This window comes from Mus pahari, chromosome 5 (genome assembly GCF_900095145.1).
Source record: "Mus pahari chromosome 5, PAHARI_EIJ_v1.1, whole genome shotgun sequence".
NCBI lineage: Eukaryota > Metazoa > Chordata > Mammalia > Rodentia > Muridae > Mus > Mus pahari.
Window position 1 is genome coordinate 91,093,981 of NC_034594.1, and position 10,218 is coordinate 91,104,198.

The following is a 10,218-nucleotide window of genomic DNA, read 5'->3' on the forward strand; positions in this document are numbered from 1 at the left end:
CCTCTCCTCTCCTCTCCTCTCCTCTTCTTCCTAGTCTGCCTTACTGTCTTCTCCACATCCACTTCCTGCTCCTCGCCCAAGTCCTCCTTTTCCCCTTTCCTTTTTCTATAATGATTGCTTCATTTAAGTCAACCAAGGTTGAGGTTCTGCTTAAAACATACCAAACCATACAAAGGGATGAAGGGCAGATGAATTGTGGAAAATATACTATAAATGTGGAGAAGCTTGCCCTCCCTCACAGGCAGTAATTAGACAACAGAAAGAGTTAAATCTGAATTAACCATGTGTATTTTAACTCATCTCTCATTGCTTCACTGTAGGATAATCAGAAAAGTGGGAGTTAGATTTTGCACCCAGGAGTATTTAACACATTCTATTCCACCTGTAGAGTGGCCTGACTACTCCTACATAGAGATCTCTCACATCATATGTCATGTTACCTTGGTTGCCCCAAGAAAATTCCGTTTTTCAAACTTTGCACATTAGTAAATGAAGTGTTACAGAAATTTCTGAACAATCACAAGTTCCAAAATGAGAAAGCTGAAAATTCACTTAGAAGTTTTCTGGCTTCCATGTCATATTTCTACCATATCATTGATTTTTTTTTTAATAGTCCCTATGTTCTATTTCATGAATTGGTAAGCTTTAATAATTGTATTTCTTAAGTACATTTTAAAGGTACTAAGGATATACTGTTATATGTGGCTTTGTGATATGATAAACTTTTCTAAACTGTCCTAAGTTAGCTGAAGTCTGGGAAACAGTCGTGTGTGTGTGTGTGTGTGTGTGTGTGTGTGTGTGTGTGTGTGTATGTGTATGTGTGTCTGTGTGTTTGTGGTTCATGTTGTCTCTACTCCATGTCTGTGGATATGTGCACACTGAAGCCAGAAGAGGACATTTTAGGTGGAGTTACAGGTAATTGAGAGCGATACCACATGGATGCACAGAACTGAATTTGGGTCCTCTGGAAGAAAAGCAAGTGCCCTGTATCACTATGCTGTCTGTGGAGCCTCCAACCTGGTTCCTTAACTTCAGAAGAGTAGAACTGTTCTCAGATTCTCCATTGTTTCCATTGGCTCTCTTGTGGATGTCTCTTGCCCGTCAATTAACATTATGTTTTCTTAGATGGCAAATACTGAATGTGGTTGGGCCATGTTTCTAAGCTTGGGGTGAGTTAAATAAATCAGTCAACAAACCCTGTGAGAAATCTGAAGATAAATAATCCAAGTCAAATATTTTATTGCAGTGCAGTAGACTATCATCAAGCACAGATTTTATTACAATACATTATACTCTGTTTAGATGACTTTATTCTCTCATGGGCACCTGAATTTTATTACGCAAATACACTAGATAAAATTAAGTTAATATTAATGAATATGATATAATTATCATATTACAATCTGGTTAGGCCATAGGAAATATATATATATATATATATATATATATATATATATATATATATATATGTATTAGGGCAGTGTGGCTGGAGGTCATTTCATGTCTCATTCTATTCACCAAGTTACTACTTTGAGATAGGACCTTTCATTGAAGAATTTATTTCAGCTCACATCTTGAGGTCATAGTACTGTTGAGGTAGCTGGTTAGTCACGTGGCATCAGCAGCCCAGAAACATAGAAAGATGAATGTTTGCTAAGTTTTGTCTTTTATTGAGTCCAGAACTTCAGTCAGTGGAATGTTGCCACCCACACTAAGGTTTGCTCTTCTGACTTCAATTAACCCAGAGTAGAAACTCTCTAACAGATACGGCCTGAGTTGATTCTAATTCAAATTTTTAGTCAGTAATAACTGTGACAATATTCAAAATATAAGCTATAGACTTTTTGTAACCTAATCTTGCCCATGGCAACCTATTACTTCTGCCATATTCTGTTCATTAGATGCTAAAAAAGAAGACTCACTCATGCTTAAGTGAATTAATTCAACAATCTTGTCTCAATAAAGAGGTGTAAGTTGCTGGAGATCAGCTGAGAGTCTACTACAGGAACAACAGAGAAAAATATTATTTTCCAAGCTTTAGAGACAGATGAGTCAGAAAGGTGTTTCTATTTAAAACACAGGGATCTGAGTTTAACCCCAAGACGCCATAAAAAGCTGACCATGGTGCCATACACTTTTAAGCCCAGCCTGGAGAGGTTGGGGACAGATAAATCCTTGGAGCTTGCTAGCCAGCCAGCCTAGCTTAATCAGTAAGTGCTAGGCCAGTGAGAGATCCTGTCTCAGAGGAGGCAAATTTTGTTTCTTTAGGGTAACAGCTAAGGCTGTCTTCTGGTTTCCATGTGTGTGCTCACGTGTGCATGTGTACCCATCTCTCACTCTGACACACATATTAACAACCATAAAATTAGCTTCTAAAACTATGACAGACATCTAAAAGAAAAATACCTGAAACACTTAGCATAGTGTTTAGAAGCTGATTGGTAAATGCCCATTCCCCCATACTGAGTCAGGACCTCTAGCTACAAGTGCCTCATTCCATAGGGTTGTAAAAGCTGTGAACAGATCTGTGTAGTCAGCAGAGATTATTGCTAATAGAAATGAGTTAACCACATGGAGTGATATCATTTTTCATGTTCACAGTTATAAAATTTAAATCATGATCCTCCTTATTTGGAGACTACCTGAGTTGGCACTGAGCTGTCTCTCGCTAATTGGTAAGATGTTTGAGCACAGACATTTGTATGCTTGGGTCACAAATGCAGTTTTACTATAATACAGGCTCTGGCAGTGCTCTGCTCTAAAGGACCCAGGAACTGCTTCTATTATGATGAACATGCAAGTCCATTAACACACCCACTTTCCGTTAAGAAAGACTGGTAAGGAGTGACAGGTTTCCCAGGTATAAGGGAAAAAAATTGTGTCGTTTCAACATACTTCTCAAATTCTGTACCAAGTGGAGGGAAGTTAATTGATTGGCTGACCTGGTGATACTTGTGTCAAAAGGCTAGCCTTTTCCAAGAGGAAAAGAAGATTTCCCTAAACTTCAGAAAATTTGGATCTCTTAAAGCATATCTCAAATGGACTAATTTTATTGTTCTCACATTTTCTACCCAGGAAGGGTGAGAGGGCTAAAAAAAGCCAGAACAAGTACTAGAGATTTTTCTTGCTTTAATTGTCTATACAAACTTATTTTGAAAGTAATTGAGGTAATAATTATGTATAAATAATTATATATAAATAAATTAGTATTTATACACAAATAAATGGCAATTGTCTCAGTAACCTGTGTGTGTGTGTTTGTGTGTGTGTGTGTGTGTGTGTGTGTGTGTGTGTGTGTGTGTACTCATAGGATGTATATGTGCATGCCTATATATTCCATGTTTACATGTGCCTTTACATATGCACTGAGGTCAAAGAGAGATGAAGGGCACCTGGTTTATCTTTCTCTGCTTTATTTCTTCAAGAGAGGATCTCTCAGTAAACCTGAAACTAAGCTGTTATCCACAAAGATCTAGGATCCTCCTCTCTCCACCATTCATATAGTTGGGGTTACATATCCCCATGTGGCCGTATATGGCCTTTGATGTACTCCAGATTCATTGTCGGGTCATCATGCTTGCTCAGTCTTCTTATCTAGTAAGCCATCTCTCAGAAATCTTTAAGGACCAGCAAGTATCCCCATGACACAGGTTGTGTCCTGTAAAGCAGAGTATAACACTGATTATTGATTGCTCAGAGTATCCAGATTTCAGAGAGCTACCAGTGCCTTTTGTTCCCAAATGTTTTTCTCTGAACTCAACGTCTTTATGTGACCACAGCAGGTAATCCATCAACAGGCTCTCACAGATCTTGAATTTTTTTTTATTCCTAATTATTTTTCAGTGGGATTATTATTCATGATGAAGATTAAAGTAACGTGAGATCTATCTCAGGAAGGGTAAAACCTCTGTCAGAGACTTTATCCCTTACTACATAGCCCTTTCCATTACAGACACGTATACCTGTGGCTACATTAGAAAACTAAGAAACAACATATGTAACAAGAACACATTCAAAGCTTCACAGTCCAGAGTGAACTTGCCTGAGTCCATTTAGGAACTAGAAAGCCCATTTAGGTTAAGCTCATATTATTAAAAGAGACTTGGTCTTTGTATTTTCCATATTTGACTCATGTCTTTTACTGAGACCTACAGACATACAGGCACTGTGAAGGCACTGAGCTCTCAGCACATCTTCTCCCAGGAGCATCCATCATTGCTTTGTTTCTTTTTTCTTTTCTCTCTCTTTTTTTATTAGATATTTGTTATCCTATTTCCTAGATTCCCCTCTGAAAATCCCCTATCCCCTCCCCCTCCCCCTCCCCCTGCTCTCCAACCCACCCACTCCCTTTCCTGCCCCTGGCATTCCCCTATCCTGGATCATAGGACCTTCACAGGACTTATGGCCTCTCCTCCCGTTGATGACTAGGCCATCCTCTGCTACATATGCAGCTAGAGCCACAGGTCCCACCATGAGTTTTCTTTGATTGGTCATTTAGTCATTTTTCTTCTTTTCTTCTCCCCCACTCTCTCCTTTACTCCTCTATTTGTGCTTTCTTTCTCCCTCATCTTTTTTTCTTTCCACTTTTCTACCTCCATCTCTCTGCATTCCTTCCTTCTTCCCTCTTTTCTTTTTCTCTTTGTCTATTCTCTCCCCTTCTCTCTCCTTTATCCCTTCCCTCCATCCCTCTGTCCTTCCTTCCTTCCTTCCTTCCTTCCTTCCTTCCTTCCTTCCTTCCTTCCTTCCTTCCTATCTTTCTTTCTTTCTCTCTATCATTCTGTTTTACAAGATGGCATCTTGCTATAAAGCCCAGCTAGATTTGAATTATGAATTTTCTCGTATTATTTCTCCTTGTTTATGTGTGACTCCATGATTACAGTCTCAGTATTCATGTGTAATACTGGAGGCATGTGTGTACTATAATATATGAGTGGAAGTCAGAGGATTATTGGGTTTTAGTACTTGTCTATGCCATGTTTGAGATGAGATTATCTCATTGTCTGTTGTGAAAGCAAGTCTAGCTTGCACACAAGCTTCCAAAAATTTCACTACCTCCAACAATTTTTTTTATTAGAGTGCTAGGGTTACAGAGAGTGTTGCTATGTCTAGATTTATGAAGGCTCTGGGGATCTGCAATTAGGACCTCATACATGTATGGCACTTAGGTCCATATTAAGGATATAGTAATACCTCTCAAATAGGTGCTTAGAATAAAAACTAGTACTGTACAAGTCTTTCTGAGTACTAAGGATGTAGTAAAGGTGAAAGAAAACCCTTGCATTATTTTATAAACAAGGCTTTGAATGTCATATAAAAACAATAAGTAATACAAAGAGAAAAGGTAGCTCTTCTGTGATTTCCTTCAAAATCATGGGTAATACAAAATACATGTGATATTTATTTTACTTATGGGAAAACTCAATTCAGTAAGAAAAGGAAGTATGAAAAAGGAAGTTCAAAAAGGAAGTTTGAAAGCTCAGTCTTCAAAAAATCTTTTTACTTTAGTGCTTTCCCCCTCCACTGAAGACAGAGTTAAGAGATAGACATCAAGACTTTTGACCAGGAAATAGTTGACAGAGCTAAGCTTCTCTGCAGGGCCAGGGAATTCAAGTTCTAGAGACACCTCTGTCCTTTATCACTAAAAGGAAAATGTGTTCTAGATTTATAAGAACTTTGGCTAATCCTATTTACAAGACCTCAAAAAGAGTTTGTAAGTCATCATTACCCCTGGTGTTTTTAAGAAGGTCAGAAAAACAAGCATTGTCTTTTAAAGATAGGCAATTCGCCTTGCTGAGGAGTAAGCAGTGCCAAATCTCTTAAAATAAATATGAAAGCTAATATCCACTTCTAAGTTAGTACATAACATGTGTGTTCTTTTGTGTCTCAGTTACTTCACTCAGGATGATATTTTCTAATACCATCCACTTACCTAAGAATTTCATGAAGTCATTTTTTTTTAATAGCTGAGTAGTACTCCATTGTGTAAATATACCACAATTTCTGTATCCATTTCTCTGTTGAAGGACATCTGGGTTCTTTCCAGTTTCTGGTTATTATAAATAAGGCTGCTATGAAAATAGTGGAGCATGTGTCCTTGGTATATGTTGGAGAATATTTTGAGTAGATGCCCAGTGATGGTATAGTTCGGTCCACAGGTCTAATTTTCTGAGGAACTGCCAGACTGATTTCCAGAAGGGTTGTACAAGCTTGCAATCCCACCAACAATGGAGGAGTGTTCCTCATTCTCCATATCCTCGCTAGCATCTGCTGTCACCTGAGTTTTTGATCTTAGCCATTCTGACTGGTGTGAGTTGGAATCTCAGGGTTGTTTTGATTTGCATTTCCCTGATGACTAAGGATGATGAACATTTCTTTAGGTGCTTCTTGGCCATTTAATATTCCTCAGTTGAGAATTCTCTTTTTAGCTCTGTTCCCTATTTTTTAATAGGGTTATTTGGTTCTTTGTGTCCAAGTTCTTGAGTTCTTTGTATATATTGGATCTTAACCCTCTATCAGATGTAAAGATCGTGTCCTAATCTATTGATTGCCATTATGTCCAATTGACAGTGTCCTTTGCCTTACAGATGCTTTGCAATTTTATGATTTGTCGATTGTTGATCTTAGAGCATAAGCCATTGGTGTTCTGTTCAGGAAAATTTCCCCTGTGCCCCATGTGTTCAAGGCTATTCCCCACTTTCTCTTCTATTAGTTTCAGTGTATCTGGTTTTACGTGAAGGGCCTTGATCCACTTGGACTTGAGCTTTATACAAGGAGATAAGAATTGATAAATGTGCATTCTTCTATGCAGTAACTGCCAGCACCATCTCTTGAAAATGCTGTCTTTTTTCCTCTGGAAGGTTTTATCTCCTTTGTTAGCCCAAAAGCTGAGAAAATCCAAGATAAAATTCAAAAATTATATGAAGCTCAAGAAGAAGGAAGACCAAAATGTGGCTGCTTCAGTCCTTCTTAGAAGGGGGAACAAAATACTTAGGGGAGGTAGAGGGTAGGAACAACTTGGGAGGAAGAGAGGAGTGGGAGGGAGAGATGGGGGCAGGATCAAGTATGAGAGGAGACAATGATGATATACAGAGGGTCAGGAATTTTAACAAAGTTGTACAGCAATTGGGGATGGGGAAGTGGGTCTAGCCACCAGCAAGTCCCAGATGTCAACAAAGCAAGATACTCCCAGGACCCAAAAGGATGAGATTAGCTGAAATGGCCAACAAAGTGGAAGAAGAACCTGTAGAGACCATATCCAGAAGTTTGGCAAGACTCCTGGTTACAGGATGTGGCCACCCGCTCATCTCCAAATCCTTTTATTTTATTTTTTTCCTTTTCTAAAATAAAATTATTAGTTAATTTCTTTATTTACATTTCAAATGTTATTCCCTTTCCTAGTTTCTCCTCCGAAAATCCCCTATCCCTTCTGCCTCCGCCTGCACCCCAATCTGCTTCCTGGCCCCTATACTGGGGCATAGAACCTTCACAGGACCAGAAGGCTGCCCTCTGCTACATATGCAGCTAGTGCCATGAGTCACACCATGTGTTTTCTTTGATTTGTGGTTTAGTCCCAGGGTTCTCTGGGTGTACTGGTTAGTTCGTATTGTTGTTCCTCCTATGGGGCTGCAAACCCCTTCAGCTCCTTGGGTACTTTCTCTAGTTCCTTCATTGGGGAACCTGTGTTCCGTCTAATGGATGGCTGTGAGCATCCACTTCTGTACTTATCAGGCACTGGCAGAGCCTCTTTGAAGACTGTTATATCAGGCTCCTGTCAGCAATCTCTTGTTGGCATCTGCAATAGTGTCTGGGTTTGGTGGGTGTTTATGGGATGTATCCCCAGGTGGGACAGTCTCTAGATGGTCATTCTTTCAGTCTCTGCTCNGAACTTTGTCTCTGTAACTCCTTCCATAGGTATTTTGTTCCCAATTCTAAGAAGGGGTGAAGTATCCATACTTTGGTCATCCTTCTTGAGTTTCATGTGTTTTGCAAATTGTATCTTGGGTATTCTGAGCTTCTGGACTAATATCCACTTATCAGTGAGTGCATATCATTTGTGTTCTTTTGTGATTGGGCTACCTCACTAAGGGTTATATCCTCCAGATCCATCCATTTGCCTAAGAATTTCACAAATTCATTGTTTTTAAAAGCTGCATAGAACTCCATGTGTAAACGTACCTCACTGTCTGTATCCATTCTTCTGTTGAAGAACATCTGGGTTCTTTCCAGCTTCTGGCTATTATAAATAAGGCTGATATGAACATAGTGGAGCATGTGCCCTTATTACAAGTTGGAACATCTTCTTGGTATATGCCCAGGAGTGGTATTGATGGGTACTCAGGTAGTATTATGTCCAATTTTCTGAGGAACTTCCAAAATGATTTCCAGAGTGGTTTTAACAGCTTGCAATCATACCAGCAATGGAGGTCATCTCCAAATTCCTAACCCAGAAGAGTTCCTGTCTAAAGGAAATATGGAGACAATATGTGGAGCAAAGACTGAAGGAAAGGAGACTGCCCTACCTGGGGATCTATCCCATATATACACACCGAATGCAGACAATAATTTGGATGCAAAGAAATGCTTGCAGACAGGAGGCTGTTATAGCTGTCTCCTGTGAGGCCCTGCCAGAACTTGACAAACACAGAGGCAGATACTTGTATCCAACCATTGGACTTAGTATGAGGTCCCCAATAGAGGAGTTAAAGAAAGAACTCAAGTAGCTGAAAGTGTTTTCAACCCCATAGAAAGAACAACAGTAACAACCAACCAGACCCCACAGAGCTCCCAGGGCCTAAACTACCAACCAAAGAGTATACATGGAGAGACCCATGGATCCAGTTGCATATGCAACAGAGGATGGAATTGTGTGTCATCAACAGGAGGAGAAGCCCTTGGCACTTGAGGCTCTATGCCCTAATGTGGAAGAATTCCATAGTGGTGAGGTAGGAGTGTAAAAGGAGCACCCTCATAGAAGCAGGGGGAGGGAGGATAGGAGAAGGGGATTCTGGAGGGGAACCTGGGAAAGGGGATAACATTTGAAGTATAAATACATAAAATATCCAATAAAAAGAAAGAAAGAAACAAATCAATTTCAGTCCATTGAGCTGCAGGCTTTGTTATTGTTCTTTCTGAACAATAAATAAATAAATAAATAAATAAATAAATAAATAAGAAAGCATTCATCTATAAGCAAGGTTGTATCATCTTCAAAGGCCCTGATTATTTTCTGTCTATATGAGATAGAATCACCTCCTTTAAGTCTTTTATTATCACATTTCAAATATTCTCCATATTCTGGAAGTCTGCTACCAATATAGGCATGCTCACACATTAAAGCCCACACAATATTCTAGTGTAATTTACAAAAATTTGAAACTTGACTGTATTTTGGTGTTATGTTGATGTTCTGGTGCCCACTGAAAGTGTCATCAGGAGGTAACAGAACCTGGAATAGCTAGGATTCCATGCTTCTCAAATCTAAACTTTACTATAATGACTAGAATGAAAAAAATGGAACCTTGTAAATTTGATAACACAGTTTTGTAGCAGAGAGTCTTGTATGTATTCAAGAAGGCACATTTTTATCTTTTGGTCCTCTAAAGAGAATTAAGAGACAAGTATTTAAATATAAGTATTTTTCTGATACTCTTCTGTTAGTTAGCTTTAGGCTGTCATGAGAAAATACCTGAGATAAACAACTTAAAGGATTGAAATTTTCCCTGGCTCATACCCAAGATTTCAGTTTAGAGTCACCATACAATAAACACATTCAAATATGAATTTTAAAAGTATAAAAGAGCTAGTAGTGATTAAATAAATATTTGTATTACAGCAATTATATGTTGTACAATATGTCAAACCTAAGAAAGAGATGTACTTAGTGGAAGTGTTAATTAAATTCTAGCCACTGGGAGATGTCTGGGGTACAAGGATTAATCAAGGTACCTTGATTAATTCTAGTGGCTAAATGGTTATAGTCTACAGCCTTGTGATTGACAGTGGCTCCCCTAATATTGCCTCCCTTTCTAATTTTTATTTTATTTTATTATTATTATTTTCTTTATTTACATTTCAAATGTTATCCCGAAAGTCCCCTATACCTGCCCCGGCCCTGCTCCCCTACCAACCCACTCCCACTTCTTGGCCCTGGCCTTCCCCTGTGCTGGGTCATATAAAGTTTACAAGACCAAGGGGCCTCTCTTCCCAATGATGGCCAAT

At 38.9% G+C, this 10,218-nt stretch overlaps 1 protein-coding gene across 1 annotated transcript in view; it reads left to right on the plus strand.

Moving 5' to 3' along the window:
* The window catches only part of Cntnap5 (contactin associated protein like 5), an 858,611-nt gene that overhangs the window by 441,622 nt on the left and 406,771 nt on the right, over positions 1 to 10,218 (plus strand). The gene's annotated exons all lie outside the window — the stretch shown is intronic.